At 36.4% G+C, this 18927-nt stretch overlaps 1 protein-coding gene across 1 annotated transcript in view; it reads right to left on the bottom strand.

The window, feature by feature from the left end:
- LOC113119098 (retinoic acid receptor beta-like) overlaps positions 1 to 6886 on the bottom strand; it is a 194426-nt gene extending 187540 nt beyond the window's left edge. The window contains exon 1 of the mRNA XM_026288295.1: positions 6616 to 6886. The gene's annotated coding sequence lies outside the window, so the exon portion shown is untranslated. The remainder of the gene's footprint in view (positions 1 to 6615) is intronic.
- Between the last annotated feature and the right edge of the window lie 12041 nt (positions 6887 to 18927).

The raw sequence follows: 18927 nt of genomic DNA, 5'->3' as shown, positions 1-18927 counted from the left end.
TTGAGTTGAAGGTGATGGTCCTTCATCCAGTAAGACATGTCTGTTAGACAAGCTGAGTTGCGAGTAGCTACAGCCGGATCATCAGGATGGAATAAGAGGTAGAGTTGAGTCTCTTCAGCATAGCAGTGGTATGAAAAGCCATGTTTCTGAATGACAGAACTTAATGATGCCATGTAGACAGAGAACAGAAGTGGTCCAAGAACTGAGCCCTGAGGCACCTCAGTAATGAGATGTTGTGACTTGGACAACTCACCTTTCCAAGATACTTTGAAGGACCTATCTGATAGGTAAGACTCAAACCAGAGTGTGGTTCCTGAGATGCCCTTTGTCAGAAGTGTTGACAGGAGGATTTGGCGGTTAACCATGTCAAAAGCAGCGGACGGATCAAGCAAGATAAGAATTGAAGGTTTAGATTCTGCTCTTGCCTATCTTAGAGCTTCAACAACTGAGAGCAAGGCAGTCTCAGTTGAATGTCCACTTCTGAAACCAGATTGGTTGCTGTCAAGGAGGTTGTTCTGTGTGAAAAAAGGCAGAGACTTGGTTGATCACAGCTTGTTCAAGTGTTTTTGAAAGGAAGAAGGAAAGGAAGAAGGGAAACTGGTCTGTAGTTCTCTAAGAGAGATGGGTTGAAGGTGGGTTTCTTAAGTAGTGGAGTTATACGAGCCTGTCTAAATGATGAGGGAAAAACACCAGTGTGGAGAGATATGTTAATGATGTGAATGAGTGCAAGTACGGCTGCAGGAGAAATGGCTTAAAGGAGATGAGATGGAATAGGATCAAGCGGACAAGTAGAAGGATGATTAGAAAGGATGAGTTTGGAGATTTCTGGCTCAGAGAGTGAAGAGTAGGATAATTATAATAAGTATAATTCTGAAGTGCAACAAAAGATTTTTCAGCTTCACAAAACAGAAAGTGGTTGTAGGGAAATAGGTAAAGCATTGAAAATTCTCATTTCCACCATCAGAGATGTTCCTTGTCAAGTGTATCTTGTCCTAATGGACGGTGAGGAGTATAGTTTCTGTGTCCAAACACTCAAGGATCCAAGGATCACAGCTGAGCAACTGCAAAACTAGTAGAACTTAGAGTTCTACAAAAAAAGAAAGAAATCAGTTGCCAGACACTACTGGAACTTTCTATGGTCAGACGAAACTTAAAAAAACGACACACGATATGGGTTTACACTGGAATAAAAAATTAGCCCATATTCCCACGGTTAAATATACGGCTGGATCTTTAAAGGTCCTGCACATTTTGTTCAGATTCATGACATCGTGGAATCTATCAAATACCAACATAAAAAAATAAAAAATAAAATAAACTGGGGCTCGTTTTTACAGAGGGTATGGCTAGATCTTCCATCAGGACAATGATCCAAAACAAATACAAAAACCAACACCAGGCATTATAGTAGTTGTTTTCCTTGGCAAATGAAGGTTTGCAAAAAATATTGAATGAAAAAGGGGCCAATAACTGTGGCCACCGTGTAACGGAGAATTTTTCTTGAATTTCATAATGAGAATTTCCCCCATTTCAACTGTTTTACTTCAGTGAAAGGATTTTGTGTAAATTTTTTGAATGAAGGATCAAGAGAATAAACATTTGTCTTCACAGGCTTCTTTGCTCATATTTACCAAGAGGGCTAATAATTCTGACCTTCACTGTACTGTAAATCGGAGCCTTGCGATAGGCATTGCATACCATGAATATACCTGAATTAATAGAGTCAGCAGATACAATCTGTATTAAAGTAATTAATTTCACTACTTTTTATAGTTTTCGCAAAGTTTTTGGAGCCTAAATGTATGGGTAATAACTTTTTTGTCATGTAATATTAATTTAAATATTATTATACTGATATTTTTACTGATTAAAAAGAACGTAATTTAAAAGAATAATTTGGGATGATTTAAGTTTTCTTATTTAAACCAATAACTATGTTCAGATAGTCGCTTTCATTATTTGCCCCACAATTGTTACTTGAGTGCATCACTAATTTCATTCTAATCTCTTGAATAATCATACAGCACGGCTTATTTTACACCACAAGATGAACCTACATTCTATTTTTATTGAGAGTAACAAGCCTCCAACAAAATTTTTAAAATAGAGCCCTTCAGCTTCCTCCGTAAAACTGACAGTGTTCAGGAATGCAGGGTTTAATGAGGCAAATTAAACCCACTGATGCAATTTTTACATACGGCTCACGGTTAGAAATCAGTATGCTAGCTTGGTTCAGTCCTGCAATGAACAAGATATCTTTCATCCATTATTGATGCGGTGAGCGAGTGCTCTACCCCTGAAGGCACGCTAGGATTCCCAGAGCCCGGTCTGCCATCAAAGGCTCTTCTATAATCTCTGCTTTTCTTTTTCTCTCTCTCTCTCTCTCTCTCTCTCTCTCTCTCTCTCTCTCTCTCTCTCTCTCTCTCTCTTTCTTTCTTTCTCTCTTTTACCCTGCTAACATTTTTTGACTCATCGTATCCATTTACTGGATTTTTATGAACTAGGTTTAATGAAGGTTTAATTATCCAGTTATTTGCATAATTATATGGGTGTTAAGATCATATTGTGTTGGTTAAAGCCTCAGTAATTAAGACATTAATAACTTGAGGCTTAAGAAGCTTGTATATGCAGTTAGGTTTTGTTTTTGTACATAAATTCAGAAGGTAAACAAATCAATTGTTCTCTCAAAGTTGGCTGCGTGTTTGTTCTGAAGAAGGAAAAACAGCTCAATGCAAATAATAAAATAAACCATATATTTGTCCATAGTTAGAACAGAAAAATAAATATTTTAACAGGGAAGAAAAATTGTTTGGAATATTGCACATTCAACACATGCCATTTTTTTAAGCGAGAGTAAAATACAGTTCAGCTTTACTTGCAGCATAGATTAAGACAGTTTCTTGAAACTACAATGTGTTTTGTGTATTGAATTATTGAGTGCTGGATTAATTAATTGTTAAAATTTTTTTAAAAAGAGAGTTATGGATTTGGACATGTATAGACTTCATCTAGGCCTAAATTAAGATTTTGAAATTTCACTCTTTTCTTTCTTTTTTTTCCCCCTAATTTTTTTATAAAGTACAATATTTATCTTTGCCTGATCAGTTATTGTTCCTTATTTATTTCCATGATTTGTCCATACCTGGAAAGCACTATTTTAAATCCCATTATTTCTATTGTTGTTTTATTATAGAGCTGAGTTGGACTTGTTTGATTAAGTTGCAACACCTCATGATACTCACATATTGTGTATTACCAGATGAGCAGTGAACTGATGCACTGAAGAATCTGATGCCATAAAGCAAACATTGTCCCCTTGCCAATTTTGCATAGGGTTCAAGTTCGAATGGCTAAAACACTTTCTCTTGCATATAATCTTAACCTTTCTATTCTATCTACTGGTTTATATATATATATATATATATATATATATATATATATATATATATATATATATATATATATATATAAACACTTGATCCTTTAACACTTCCACTCTTAACAATACTTTTTTTCTTATAAAAAAATAAAATAAAAATAAAAATAAAATTCTAACACTAACATTCTCAATTATATTTCTATCGAATTTTCTTTCTTTGTGAAAAAAAGCCCAACACACATGCCCAAGGCCACAATGCCTTTAGCCTTACAGTAGAGCTTAAAATAATTCTTATTGTTGTTAGTTTTTTCTCAATATTTAAAATGCTTTTCATAATAGATGAAATTATACAAAAGTGCAGTTTTAATCTGTGTGTGTATTTGCCGTGTGTGACATAAATGTAAAGGTCTCTTATGATTATACATAATACAGTATATATATTCAAGTGCTAAGAAACTGTAGATGTAGGTCTACTTAAATGCACACAGAAACAGATCTGCATTATGAAAATATACAGTGTTTCACCAGATTTGACAAGCACATTCAGCAGTGATCTGACATGCAGTGTTGCATGTGTTTGCTAGTATATGCCAGCTCTCTTCTCAGATGATAGACACCTTCTATAAACTGAGGAGCATTTGCCACCTACTGACTGCAGTCTGCAATCACATGAACACTGGGTCCTTTCAGGAGCTACTGGGTTCTTCGGTGCACTGAGCACATAAAGAAGTAATTCTCTTTTTAAGGGAATGTTAGATTAAATTGTACATAGAAATTTGTTTCATGAATGAGGTCCCTTAAATGAATTACTACAAAGGATTTACTGAATGTGTATTGATTTCAGAAACTCTTTAATATAAGAGCACTTACTTAAAAAAAAAAAAAAGCTTCTAACTCTAACAAACATTAAGATGAATTTAAAAATCTTTGAAACGGATACAAAGCCATACATGAAAGCAGAAGAATGTAACATTACTGAGGCGAGGAGCAGGAGAAATTAACAACATTATTAATGTAGGCGTACTCCAGGCTATTACAGCCTCAAGCTTCATCCTTTGATATATTTCCCGACTCATTACTTTTGCATGACTGAGAGTTTAATCACCACCTAACGCTCAACATCTTCAGTATATCACCGCACTCCCCAGAATGCTGAACTTGGTTTTGCTGAGACGCCGCTTGAATTCTGATAAGATTCACGGAGCATCCCAGACACTCCAAACGCCTCTGTGCCGCTGGTCAGGCAAAGTTAAGTCTCTTATTCAATTTTGCTAAGATAGTCTGCCAAAGCAATGCATTAATGAAAAGACTCACAAGTCAATTGAAGATTATTAGCATACCACAAAAGCCTTTCTTTAAACCTCTTTCAGAGAGAGGAACATCAAAGGAGTTTCTTTTCCAAGGTAGTTGGGACAAAATGCATTTGGAATTAGACAGCGAACCAGAACCAAGCCTGCAGGAAGAACACAGACTCGTCCCTGTCCGACACTCATGCAATCTTCCTCAAATAAAGCTGTATCCGAGAGAGACCGTTTTGTTTGTTGCATTATATCTACAATTTAATTTGCTTTTTAAGCAGTGAATTTGCATGACTTGTCAAGTTATTCAGAATAATTGGATAAAACAATATTTTAGAGATGCACTTCAAAACTAATAATGTCAAAGCTGAGAATAACTTGAAAATACTTTCCCTTATAGAAAGGTCTGCCTGTTTAAGAACTTCAGACCTTGAAAACATTATTTTAAATTCCCTGATCTCGGTACATATTTTACGAGGTGGATAATTCATACGAATTCATACTTGTACAAATCATATGATTTTTGCTAAATCTTACGTATTTTACCAGTGCACACTTCATATAAATTTGTATGAATGACATACACCTAAACCTACCCATCGTACGAGTGAGGTCTTACGAATTAGCCACCTCGTAAAATACGTACGAATTCGCCGCGAGACAGCATTGGATATTTCCTTGTTCATCACGTGTATGAAATGATGTTTCCCTCTTGTTGTTACAATTATTGTATTTGGTCACTATTGAAATACTTTTAGTTGAAAACTTTTTTTACTTAATTAAACCAGTTACTATACATTTGACTACATGATGAAAATTTTTTAGATTCCCTGAGAAAATATTTTTTTTTATAATGATTATAGTTTTTCCACTAACTTGTTTGCTGGGTGAAAAGTCAAATCGTAGGTATGAAAGTAAAAATTTAATAACCATCTTATTTTATGCTTTATGTCTTTTGATAATTTAAAGAAGAGATAAAGTGGCATACCAGATAAAATGCATCAAAACTGACCAACCACTAAAGCATGCAGACACACACTCATTTGCTTAGATAAATGGAGACGTACTATTGTATTGACTATTTTTGTATTGTTTTACCGTATATGCAGCTAGTTATATATATATATAATAACCTAGCATTATAACAGAACTGTTTCTGTATTTTTCATATTAATTTTCCTAATTTTTCACCCAGAATATGCTTACATAGGTACACCCACACAAAATATACTCAGGAAATTTAGATTCCCATCGATTCATCACACCAAGGACTCCACAGAAGCAGAAGAAAAGTATTACCCAAACTGTTAATTGATTTAAAACTAGTTGTTATGCTTCAGAGAGTAAAGCAGTATGGTTATATAGAGAAATTAAGCAATAGAAAAGGCAAAACATACTGTATGACTGCCATGAGAAATCAGATGTCAGGAGAAATTCCTGAGAGGTTTCACATGACATAGGTTTATAGATCCTTCTGTAATTCAGATTAATAATGGCCTCTATCTTCAAAGACATGACAGACAGGGATAAGATAATTTACAGCAGACTACAGGCTATAACTGACATGCAGTAGAACCTACTGTACCCAGCTGTGAAATTTGTCTTTTTAAAAATCCCTGTTAATAATGCTCTTACATTTCTAAGGCTTATCTTAAGGGGTTTGTAACAAACAGGCCCTCTACTAGACTTTCATATTTATAAAATATGGTATATGGTATATGAATACAGCAGTTATTCAGCAGCCTGCAGCAGGCTGTATATTAAAGATCCATGGTGTTACCGTATAACAATATCAGTGTACCGTGGCACCCATGCAGAACTTCACAAGGGTCAGCCGATTTGGTTGATCAAAGTTACATAACAATACACCGCTCGATGGTGCCTCATTTTGGTTAAACACTGATGTATTGTTCTCATTGGGAATAACGCTGCACTCACCTGCCGATCTCTGTGGATGACGACATGTTCACTTTCACTTTCTTCACGCGCACAAGGCGCGCTTTCTGAGGACGTGTCCGCTTTCGCCGTTTGAATCGCAGCGGTCTGTAACCCCGGTAAGATCCTCGGTTCGCTCACTGTGAGTTTTCTGTCAGAAAGCACGTAGCAGGTGCAGGGGTGATCTGTGCTAATGTCATGATCTGCGGAGAGACCCCTCCTCACCGGCTCTCCTCCTCCTCCTCTCAGCCCCGGAGCAGCTGTGAGCCCCGGTTACCGGAGACAAAACTGGAGCTCGATTTACAGGCTGAAGTTTACAGAAATTAACCATCGTTTCACAGCGGTACAAACAGCTGAACTATGATATCGTAAAAACAAAGTTACCACAAAATTAATGTGTACCACAATATGCTTAACACATTAGTATTAGCCTTGGCATAACATATAAAATAAAAATACAAAAATCTATTTCATTTGTTGTTACTAACAACATAAAGTGCATGGGTTTCATGAAAAGCTGATGATTAATTAAACCATACAAATGTTACATAAAAATAAATCATTTAAAAATAAATCAACTTTCAAAAACAAAAAAAAACTTACTTTGTGTATCTGTTCACCTGCAATACATTTATTTTTATTTTTTTTTGCCTGATTTACAGTTAAAGTTAATGATACACTCTTAAAAATAAAGGTGCTTTCACAATGCCATAGAAGAAACTTTTTGTCTAAATGGTTCCATAAAGAACCTTAAAACATCTGAAGAACCTTTCTGTTTCACAAAAGGTTCTTTGTGGCAAAAGAAGGTTCTTCAGTTTATAAAAAGTTAAGAAAGAGACGGTTCTTTAAAGAACCTTTGACTGAATGGTTCTTTGTGGAACCAAAAATGGTTCTTGTGTGTCACCACTCTATTTGTAGAGTGTGCATGTCATGTGACAATAACCAAAGTCAGAGAGCCAATGAACATGCAAATGTGATACTGAATAAAACCTCAGGAGTACTTCAAGTAAATATAACCTACTAGGTTAAAGAGGATCAGATGACAGAAAAAGTTTGTGAATTGTTGTAATCATGAATTTGTGCACTTTAATGTGTTGCCACCTGACTAATGACTGATCTCTGTGTGGATGGCCCCAAAACTGGACTTTTTTGAGTGTATATAAACAGTAGGCTATTTTAGAAAGGAGAAATGTAAAGATGAAAAAGAGGAATTAGGGAGAATCAATAAAAATTATGAATAATTTATTGATATTGTTAAAATAATATGTTATGTAAACCATAAAAACTGTAGTCTGGTTACAGGTATTTTAAAATGAAATTGAATCTAATTACAAGTACGTAAATTACGTAATCCTGATTAAATGTAATCAGTTAGCTTTGTGTAATTGTAATCTGTTACAGTTACTGAAAAAAGGTGTTATGAAATTACAGTTATTTATAAAAATGCTAATAAGACAGTAACAAAGTGGGTAACATCTTTTTTTTTTCAAAGCATTGGTACAGTAGATACCCGCGATTCCTGTTTCCTATGCAAAGTTTTGATAAAAAAAAAAAAAAAAAAAGTATCAGAACTGTTAAACTATGTCTTATGATTTTAAATCTGTATTTAACCTTTAAAATCTTAATTCAAGTGAAGAGGGATTGTGAAAGTCTGACAGTAATCAGTGATGAGTACTACTGTAATGTTACCCTGTCTGCTTTAAATGTTTCAGAATGATGAACATTTAAAATCATTTGTTATAGAAATGTAGAAAAGTTATAAAAAAGTAATCAGTTACATTAATAAGCAATTGAAATAGTTACATTACTTAATACATTTTAAATAGGGTAATTTATAATCTGTAACCTATTGCATTTCCAAAGTAACTTTCCCAACACCGGTATTAACACAGTAAAACAGCATTTATTATAATTTTTTTTTTATATATATAAATAGATGCTAATACAACAGTGATGTTAGTACTTCTATCCTTGGAGAAGGATTTAACAATACAATATTCACTTATTACTCACTTTCACTTTCACTTTTTTTTTATTATGTTTTTTTCTGTTGCAGCACTAACTCTGGTAAATGGTAGGCTACATAAATATAGTATTGTTATTATGTCACAAAACCAGTGACATTGGATTTTTTTTTTTTTTTTTTATACAGCTTGCAGTAAACAGTCTGCAGTGGGGAGGAAGTTTTCAGGTCTTAAAATTTGTATTTAGTTAATCAAACATAAATTTAAAACAATTAAGAAAAAATTGGTTTTACTTGACATGACACCTTTATTCAACTTAAAGTATATTTTAAAGTGTCTTATTGTAACCTTTGATTTCTTCAGACACTTCAGATTTGACAGATGCAGTTTACATGCACACAATATGCACAGCTTAACAAACACACCTACACAATGGCGTTTACACTACAATTTTTCGAAAGGATGTTTAGTGATGCACAAGCATGTCCAGATCTAGAGTCTAAAACACCATCGGACGTCAAAAAGCCCAGCATCCAATATGTGATCCTGGAGCACAAAACCAGACATAAGCAGAACAGGTATATTTGTAGCAATTTCCAGCAATACAATGTATGAGTCAAAATTATACATTTTTTTTATTTAGGCCAAAAATCATTAGGATATTATTAATTAAAGATCATGTTCCATGAAGATATTTTTTACATTTCCTACAGTAAATATATTGAAACTTAATTTTTGTATAATAAAATGCATTGCTAAGTGGATAATTCTAAAGGCGATTTTCTCAATTTTTGGATTTTTTTTCACACTCAGATTCCAGATTTTCAAATAGTTGTAACTCAGCTAAATATTGTTCTATCCTAACAAACCATACATCAATGGAAAGCATATTTATCAAGCTTCAGATCATGTTTAAATCTCAATTGACCCTTATGACTGGTTTTGTGGTCCAGGGTCACATATATGATGCATATTCAGTGCACTGTATCAGGCCGATCAGAGAATCGCAGGTGTCTGTCTCGCTCAGTAACAGACACAGGCCTGAGTAGACAGGAGCCAGCGGTGTTATTATCCTGATGGATGAATCTACTCAACAGATTGGAGCATCTGCCGTTCCCTCATTAATGATCACTTTCCTCTCATGCCTCCCCAGCATCCGCCTCTCTCTCATTTTCCTCTGTTTCCTTCGTCACTGGCAACGGATGATGTTGTAATCAGCACAGGGGCTGAGTGAGCATTTCTCTTTACAGAGCATCCGTGCCACCGACAGCAGAAGAAAGGAAAGACTGATTCTGCCGTGGACAAGGAAACTGTATCAGCTCACAGTTCCTTATCTCTCCAATTTAGCAACCAACCTCACAGTTACCTCAGAGTCTGCATTCACAATTAGCCAACACACCATCAGACTCTCTCGCTCTCTGTTAATTTAATTTTAAATTTAATTTAATATAATGATTGTTTACATACAATATAGCCAAAGCATTATGCACAAAACAAGTAATGACGAGAAAAAGAGCTTTACTCAATAGCAATACCAAACAACAATAAATTGCAATAAATAAATGAGCTAAGAAATTGATAAAAATATTATAAGGAAAAAAACTAACAGATTTACATTAAATGCTGATTCGATAACATTCAAGTTTACTGTTTTTACTTTTATTTTCCCAGTGGTCAAAATATGAATTTTTGTTTTCTTTTAAGAGGTGCTCTGAAAGCTGGATGAATAATCTTTCCATTATTGTATGGTTTGTTAGGACAATATTAGGCTGAGATACATCTTGAAAATCTGTAATCTGAGAGTGCAAAAAAATAAAATAATAAAAATAATAAAAATAAATAAATATTGAGAAAATCACCTTGTCCAAATTAAGTTCTTAGCAATGCATATTACCGATCAAAAATTAAGTTTTGATGTATATACAGTAGAAATTTACAAAATACCTGCATGCAACATATTTATTTAAAATCCTAATGATTTTTGGCATAAAAGAAAAATGGTTAATTTGACTATTGCTACAAATATACCCCTGCTTCTTATGACTGGTTTAGTGCTCCAGGGTCATATATTGGAAATAAATCATGCATTTTTGCCATCAACTGAAAAATATGACAAATTCAAAGAGCACTAGAATGAAGTTCTTCGATCTGTACATATAGCGAGATCCCAAGGTGGCAGAAATCTTGAATGTCACAGTTGGAATAAAATTTGCTTCAGTGTTAATCCTGAATGCAGAAGAGTTGAATGTAGACACCATGACCACAGCTAAGTTCTTCTGAAAAACAATACTGAATCTTTCAAGTTTAATAACTGCAGACACACAGGCTCCACTCCAGGGCAGGACAAAGCCTTTGTTTTGTGAATTTCAAGAAAGTGCTTGACTGGGTATGGTAGACAGATTTATGAGTGACAACATCAACCCCAAGCGTCATGACAAGGCCACCATGCAGTCTTCTTCAAAGGACTTATTCTGTAGCTGGTTCATGACGACAGTAAGTATGTGTCAAGGATGTCTACTCTCTCTAATTCTCTTCAACATCTTCAGACACATCATGATGGACACACTGGAAGACAAAGAGGAAACTATCAGCATACAACAAGAGCGAGAAGTTCTGGCTAAGCTTAAATAATGATCAATCAGATGATCAGTCAAGCCATTGGATCACATAATGACTTATTCACAACTGAAGAGGAAGCTTAGACAATATAGTATTTAAAAGTTAGTTCTATCTCAAATAATTTACCAAACAAGTTTTTACAAATGAGCTCCGAAAAATACAGTAGTATAACATATAGGCTGCTGCAGAGTGGGAAAAGGAGTTGTGTGATATATATGTGTATATATATATATATGTGTGTGTATATATATATATATGTGTGTGTATATATATATATATATATATATATATATATATATATATATATGTGTGTGTATATATATATATATATGTGTGTGTATATACATATATATATATATATTTTTTTTTTTAATGTATTTTCTCTCTGAGTATTACTCGAGGCAGGGATTCTCACAACTGTGTGTGGGACAAGCAGGATTACAGGATGCTTTAAATAGTCTGTGGATACTGAGAAAAGCTTAATTTGAATCTATTTTTGTTAAAAGGGAAATATCAGTTAATTCAATTTTGTCTGAATAGTCCCTAACGAAAAATAAATAAGCTAAAATATGTAATACATTTATTTAATTTTAAGTATACTACAAATACATTTACACATGCAGCAATACCCTGCAAATGTATTTTTGGTATACTAAACTGGTATACTTAAAGTCTGCTAATTTGGAACAGCTAATTTTCTACTTATTGCACTTTAATTGTGCAGAAGTAGTGCTGAGGTACAGTACAACTAAAGACGTACTAAAGTATATCTGATACAAGTATACAAGATATACTCAAGTATACTTCAGGTACACTTTAAATGTCTTGCATTTAAAGACCGATATTATTCAAAGATCGTAGAGTCCTCATCAATAGTGATATTAAAACACATTTTAGGCTTAAGATTAAGTAAGGTACACTGCGCCAGTAGTAGTACACCATATAAAGTTTCATTATAATTTTTGTTAGTAAGTTTTGAGCAATATGTCAGTAAATATGTTTGATTTGAACTATACTTAGTATTGAATAAATGTATTTTAATTATATAACTTTTTTACTAGGGTAGTATATAAATAGATCATTACAAAAGACTTAAAAAGGCAAGGCCATTGTAAACTGGTGTCACTAGCAAAAATTACCCAGCTTTCAAAACTAAAGTTTTTGTTCTTCATGCATCTGCAGAACATACAGATGACCTTGGCACTGTAATCTGTCATGCACACTGTCAGATCGGCATTTTTCTTTGTTTAAGAAACCTCCAGGGAGAATGTGTTTTTTTTTTCTTCTTTCCAGCCATAGCAACACAATATTGAAAGACATCATTCTCGTTTTTCCCAGCTTTCACTCTTCAGTGCATTATGTGTTATCTCTTCAAGCAGGCCAAGCATCGCATTCAAACACCTTTATGTGACTGTGACAGCTCACATCAGCAGTATGCAAATGGAAAATGCTTAAAAAGGTGATATTTAGGGCTGTTAGGAGTAAAAAGACCAGTATTTGATGCATTAAGGCCTCAAAACATGTAACATATGGCCATCATTAGCTAGTTCAGTCTGCAGTCATTGTGAGGTGTTGCGCCCTCCAGTGGCAGGAAAATCAGAGTGCCATCTTAAAGAGAAACTTGTATTGTGAATTCCAGCCTTAACACATTCTGTTGTTTAACTGAAGAAAAACAAAAATTGTATAAAAAGCTAAACATCACAAAGAACTCAACGTCAAATTCATCCATGATCCAAAAGAGTAGGGACGCACAAACACTCTTTCAATATGATTTTAAATCAAACTATGCTCTAGTAGAGGTCACAATGAACAATTTTTCAAAACATGTCGTATTAGGATTTTATTGTGATTCCCGATGTTTTTTTTAGTCATGCTTGCTAATAAAATATTTAATAATTGATCTGCTTGGGTATTATAAAACTTGTCATTGCCTGTGTGTCTTAACTGAAGATCTTATTGGAGATATTTATACTCATAAGAAAAATATTTACATCTGTTAATTCCACACACACACACACACAAAATTTGAAAAGAAAATAAAAAAGAAAGAAAGAGAGGAAAGAACAAGAAAAGAAATCAGTAAAACTGTCTCCATAAAATAACGATTTAAAAAAAGAAATATGGCTATCAATAATGCTTAACATCAGAAAAATACATGGAAAAGCCACGGAAAAGTCAGAAAAGTCATTATCAAAATGTGTCGGGACACTCAAAGCCGCACATCACATGGCCTCTGGCTGTAAAGCAGTGAATGTCTATGCTTGCTGTAGCACCATCTTTGGTCTTGAGACAGTGTTTTTATCAATGTCACCACGTGATGGCAGCACAGAGTTATTTCCTGCTTCAGGTTCATTTCATTTGAGGAAGTTTCAGCTGGAATCGTTTCTGCCTTTTTTAAGAGGATCTTAAATAACTAGAAATGGAATGACTGTTCGATTAAGGATTAAATACAGGCTTATTATGGATAGTAAAACTGTTGTGAAAAACAAAAACAAAACAGCAACAAATGTCCACAGTAAAAAAATTTAAATGTCACTTACGTCTTGTGTGTTAATATATATATATATTTATAAGATAAAACACAAAGTTGGCTGGGTTAACAGTAAACAAACCAGTTTGACTGTCTGTGTGTAGTCTCTGGCCAGCTGTTTGGATCAGAGTCTTGGGTGGCTCAGCTGGAAAGACAACAAGAAATGGAAAGAAAAGAGGAAAAGCACAATAAATCTCTTGACTGTCTTTGTTTGGGACTCAGCGGAGTGAAAATGAATGTATTTAGGCTGGGTTTTCAAGCAGACACAAAAGTAGTGATTGAAAGGATGGACTATAAGTTGCTATAGCTCTGAATATAAAGACACAACACAGCCCGTACATGAATGCTTATCACAGAGACAGTAAACTTCTCCCATTATGGTCAGATATGGACATATATTCAATATGTGACTCTGATTTCTCCAAGTACAACATCGTTGTTGATCCTGGAACAACATTCCAATTAACCAATCAGAAATGAGGGATAACTTTTCAGGAAATTTTAGCTTATGATTAGGGTAAGATGCTTCTATATCCTTGTTAATCAGCTATCATTTCCCACTGATTTTAGGAATAAATAATGGGTAGGTAAAGGTTTAGTAGGGATTGGGGATTTAGTCTATATTTTTGGACAGTTATGTTGATCCAGGATCAAGAAAAAATGTTCATGCAGGATCAACAAAAGACTTGTCAAAATCACGGTGACCCAGACCAATAACCATCTAAAGAATTCACAAAGTAAATGTGGACAGGCTGTCAGGCTCCCAAAAAGAAAAAAAAAAAGAAGCTGTTAAGTTGTTGGTGTGAAACTGTATTTGCATCACTAAAAATAGCCATTTGAGTGCATTATGAAGATGACCACCCAATAAGCTGACTTTATTTTGTTTTATTATTATTATAACCCATTAACAGTGCTACAGACTCGAGATTGCAAATCAGCTATCATCAATCAACTGTGAGCACATGACATATGCCTGATGTAGTTAAGTTACTCTGTTTGTATCTATATCAAATTAGAGTTCACAGTGAAAGCATTTACTTGCTTATTAAATTTACTTTAGATTAAGTATCTATTTATTTACTACATTATAAGTACATTAGGCATAAACAATAATGTTTTGATAATTAATATTTAACTTTTAAATGCATATACACTAAATGCATACACATAAAAACAAGCTTTCCAATATACACTTTTATAAAATGCACTTATATAAATGAATAATTAAAAAAGAATTAAATTTAATCCCATCGGTCACAATGGTGAACATAAGGAACGGTTTCATTTAAGAGGCTCTAAAAATGTTACAGACTGCTATTTTGGTGCATTCTCTGCAAATATGAAAAAAAACACCTTAAGGTTAAAAATATGTTCAGTGCCACATGGTTAGGTCAAACTGTTACACATTATCTTTAAAGTGTCTAGTATTAATACGTATATGTATATACAACTATCAATTTTTATTGAGTGTGGTCACAGAGTGAGTAAACACATTGATGGCAACAATAGTGACCACTGAGATAACTTTTTTGTCCTTTATCTCAGTATACCATTATATCAGTGTTGTATAATAGTTTTTTATATATAATATCTAACCTAGAATGTGATGGAACAGAATTTCAAATGTGGTAATAACTGGGCTGAGAATTTTGATTGACTGAAGCTTATTGAGCTGATTTACCTATGAGAAGTGAATCAAACTGATGTTCTTGTGTGTAAACCCTTGAGTAGACAGAGAACAATTTAAGCAAATGTTGTAAACCCACTGAACCTGGGGCCTGTACCATGATGCCTGTTATGGGATTAGTTTTGGGTTTACAAAACAAAACAAAACCAGTTCAATCAGACTTTGTTGGTACAATGATGGTGATAATTAATGTACTCTGTCAACTCAGGATCTGATCCTGAGCTCATGACTCATAACTATGGGGTGTGCACATATGAAAATATGTCATCAGTAGGGAACTGCCAATCACAAGTCTTGAAATACAGAGAAATATCTGAGGTTACGTATGTAACCCTGGTTCCTCGAAGTAATGAGACGCTGTGTCGAGAACGCTTTGGGGAGTGCCTCCAGCGTGACGTCTCTGAATAACGTGTGTAATCAGTCCAATGGATGGGCTATACGTCATAGGCGGGTGACGTCAGAGACCAGAAAGCATAAAAGCAAGACCGGCAAAGCCGGCAACCAGCCTCAAAGGATGAAGCAAACACAGGCCAGAGATGCCGGAAGTGTGGCACTGCGATACAGCGTCTCATTCCTTCGATGAAATGGGTCAGACATGTTTATACTTTATTCAATACTTGTTGTTATGAATGTTAAGTACTCTGTGGCTGAGTAAAATATGAAGTGGTGTTAAATATCATTATCTGGACCGCTATTGATGCTTTAAAGTATATCATAGACAGTAAGTTCTATCTACGTTATTGATAACTTAATGCATGGTAGAAAATCTGAGAAGTGTTTGAATCCTTTCTCTCTGCTTACATTTTAGGGTTTAAGAGATATAGTCATATTCTGACTACTGTTTAATTTATGTTTGTAATGTTTATTGAATGAGTGTTGAATGAGTGTATGCATATGTTTCCTTTATTCATTTGTATTTGTTCTCTCTTTATAGAAACCACACTAGAAATTACTCTCACCTTTAAACTCACTCATACAAGAAAGAGGAGGAATAAACAGAATAATAAGAATTATCTCTCCGCTCTTCATTTCATACTCTGGAATATTTGGCCTTAAGTGGTGTTCTGGCCGACACACCTGAGTGAACCTGGTGATAAACCCAGAATTAGCACCTAGACTGAGTGTTTAACCATTATCTTCACTTCAGTAGGCTTTTGCCCCCAAAAGCAGACATCAGGAACTTCCAATGAAGAAGAATGGAAATAAGTGCATCTTTTTGATAGATCATGACACACCAGTCCTCAGACTTGGCCTGTGCAAGTGTGCTGAACTTCAGTCCCCTGACTGAGTGGTTCAAATAGCACAGTTCTAAAAAAGGACACAACACCTCATCCTTCCTTGAAACAGTGAAGTACCAGCTGTAGGACCCAGACTCTGCAACCTGAGGAGGGACCACCTTGATGGCCTCCATCCTCAAAGAGAGTCTACTTCTGTTCCATTACCAGAGCCTGCTTGGGGCCCACCAGAACTGGATTCTGTGGCCTCTCACTACAGTGTGCAGGACCCACTGAGACACATTTGACAGTAGTTTTCACGCTGCCAAATAGTCTACTAAGGGAATCAGCCTCTCAAGACGGATCTCTGGTGTCATCAGAGCAGTTAGCTCGGTTCTCTGAAGCGGCGCACAGGCAGGAGATGGCCGAACTAGCTGCTCTGGAAACCTCCCAGATGGTCACGAGCCTTGTAGCTTGTGCGGTAACCGAGAGAAGCACTCACTGGTGACCGCTGCACCCTGGAACACCGGCAGGGTTGGCAGATCGATCTCCTGAGGGAACTGAGGAGAGACGGGAACCGTGTAATGAAGTGTACACTGCTCTTCCCTAGAGGGGCCTGCCCTCCAAGTTCCTGAGCCACAGCATCAGGACTCTCATAGCTGAAGTCTCCTCAAAATTATTGTCGTCAGACCCATGTCATCAAGACTAGACCAGAGCCTGCTTGGGGCAGACCGGCAAGGGGACGACCGTACTAGCTGCTCTAAAGACCTGCCTAGAGACAGCGAAACCCTGTGAGCACAACCAACTCTCCGCCTCAGCGAAAGCGGGGCTGGCACCACAAGAAATGTCAGTGAAGGCACCCTCCTCAAAGAGAGCCTTCTGAGAGTGAAGCAAAACACTCGCATCGCAGCCGTCAACTCCCTCGAGAGCTGATACTGCACGCTTCACTCTCAAGCAGACAACACATGAACTGCGTGTGTCCCGCCTATGACATCTCGCCCATCCATTGGACTGATTACACACATTATTCAGAGACGTCAAGCTGGAGGCATTCCCCAAAGCATTCTCGACGCAGCTCGAGTTCCCGAAGAGGAATTTCGATTCACTTTTTTTTAATAGATTAAGTGTACTATAATTATATAAACAATATAGAATTTTTTTGTCTTTAAATTTATTCTATTATGGAGTGACATAGATCAAGAGAAACTGGAGGAGGGACTTTATTGCAATTTCAGTTTAAGATCTCTTACCCAGCATGAGAGTAAGTTACTACTGTGATGAACGCCGCTGAAAGCAAACCCCTTTTCCAGCTGCCAAAAATGTCTTCAGGATATACAGACCCCTGATCTAAACCTGGTTGGATTTGTTTGGTTTTATCAGCTCTAAATCATCTTTAAAATAACTCGTAGTTGGATCTCGGGAGTGGGCTGGCGGTCCACCGCGAGGCGAGCCACCACCTGTCCCGGACCCTACCTCCCGGCGCCCCCCGGATGCCCTTAACGGGGTGTCCGGTCACCTCGGGGCCCGGAGCATTTACTTTGAAAAAATTAGAGTGTTCAAAGCAGGCCGCCTGTTGCCGCTGAATACCGCAGCTAGGAATAATGGAATAGGACTCTGGTTCTATTTTGTGGGTTTCTGGAACCCGGTGCCATGATTAAGAGGGACGGCTGGGGGCATTCGTATTGCGCCCCTAGAGATGAAATTATTGGACCGGCGCAAGATGGACGAAAGCGAGCAGTTATTTTATTTTAACTGACTGACGTGATGGTAGAATGAAGTTCCATGCTGAATGAGGTAGTTAGCAGACCAAACCTGTACAAAGTGACTGGTGCATCATATGTTAGTGTGAGGGGTGTGGGAGGACCTGGCGATGTGGGATCCGGAGGGGGGGGGGGGGGGGGGTGGTGTTTGTCATAGTTCTGCAGTGCCTGGGGCAGAAGAGGGAAGTGGGGGCAAGTTCAGGAGTGAGTTCAGCTTCCTGACAGCCTGATGAATGAAGCTGTCCTTCAGTCTGCTGGTCATGGCCTGGAGACTCTGCAGTCTCCTTCCTGATGGCAGCAGACTGAAGAAGCTGTGTGAGGGGTGAGTGGGATCACCTGCAATGCAGAGAGCTTTGCGGGTGAGACGGGTTCCATAAATGTCCTGGAGGGAGGGGAGAGACACACCAATGATCTTTTCAGCTGCTCTCACTATGCATTGTAGAGTCTTCTGGCAGGATGCGTTGCAGGTGCCATACCGCACAGTGATACAGCTCGTCAGAATGCTCTCAAGAGGGTGCACATGATGGGGAGTGGGGCTCTG

Source organism: Carassius auratus, chromosome 19, assembly GCF_003368295.1.
Source record: "Carassius auratus strain Wakin chromosome 19, ASM336829v1, whole genome shotgun sequence".
Taxonomy (NCBI): Eukaryota; Metazoa; Chordata; class Actinopteri; order Cypriniformes; family Cyprinidae; genus Carassius; species Carassius auratus.
Note: the sequence above shows the minus strand (reverse complement) of the source record. Positions and strands in the feature narration are given on the sequence as shown.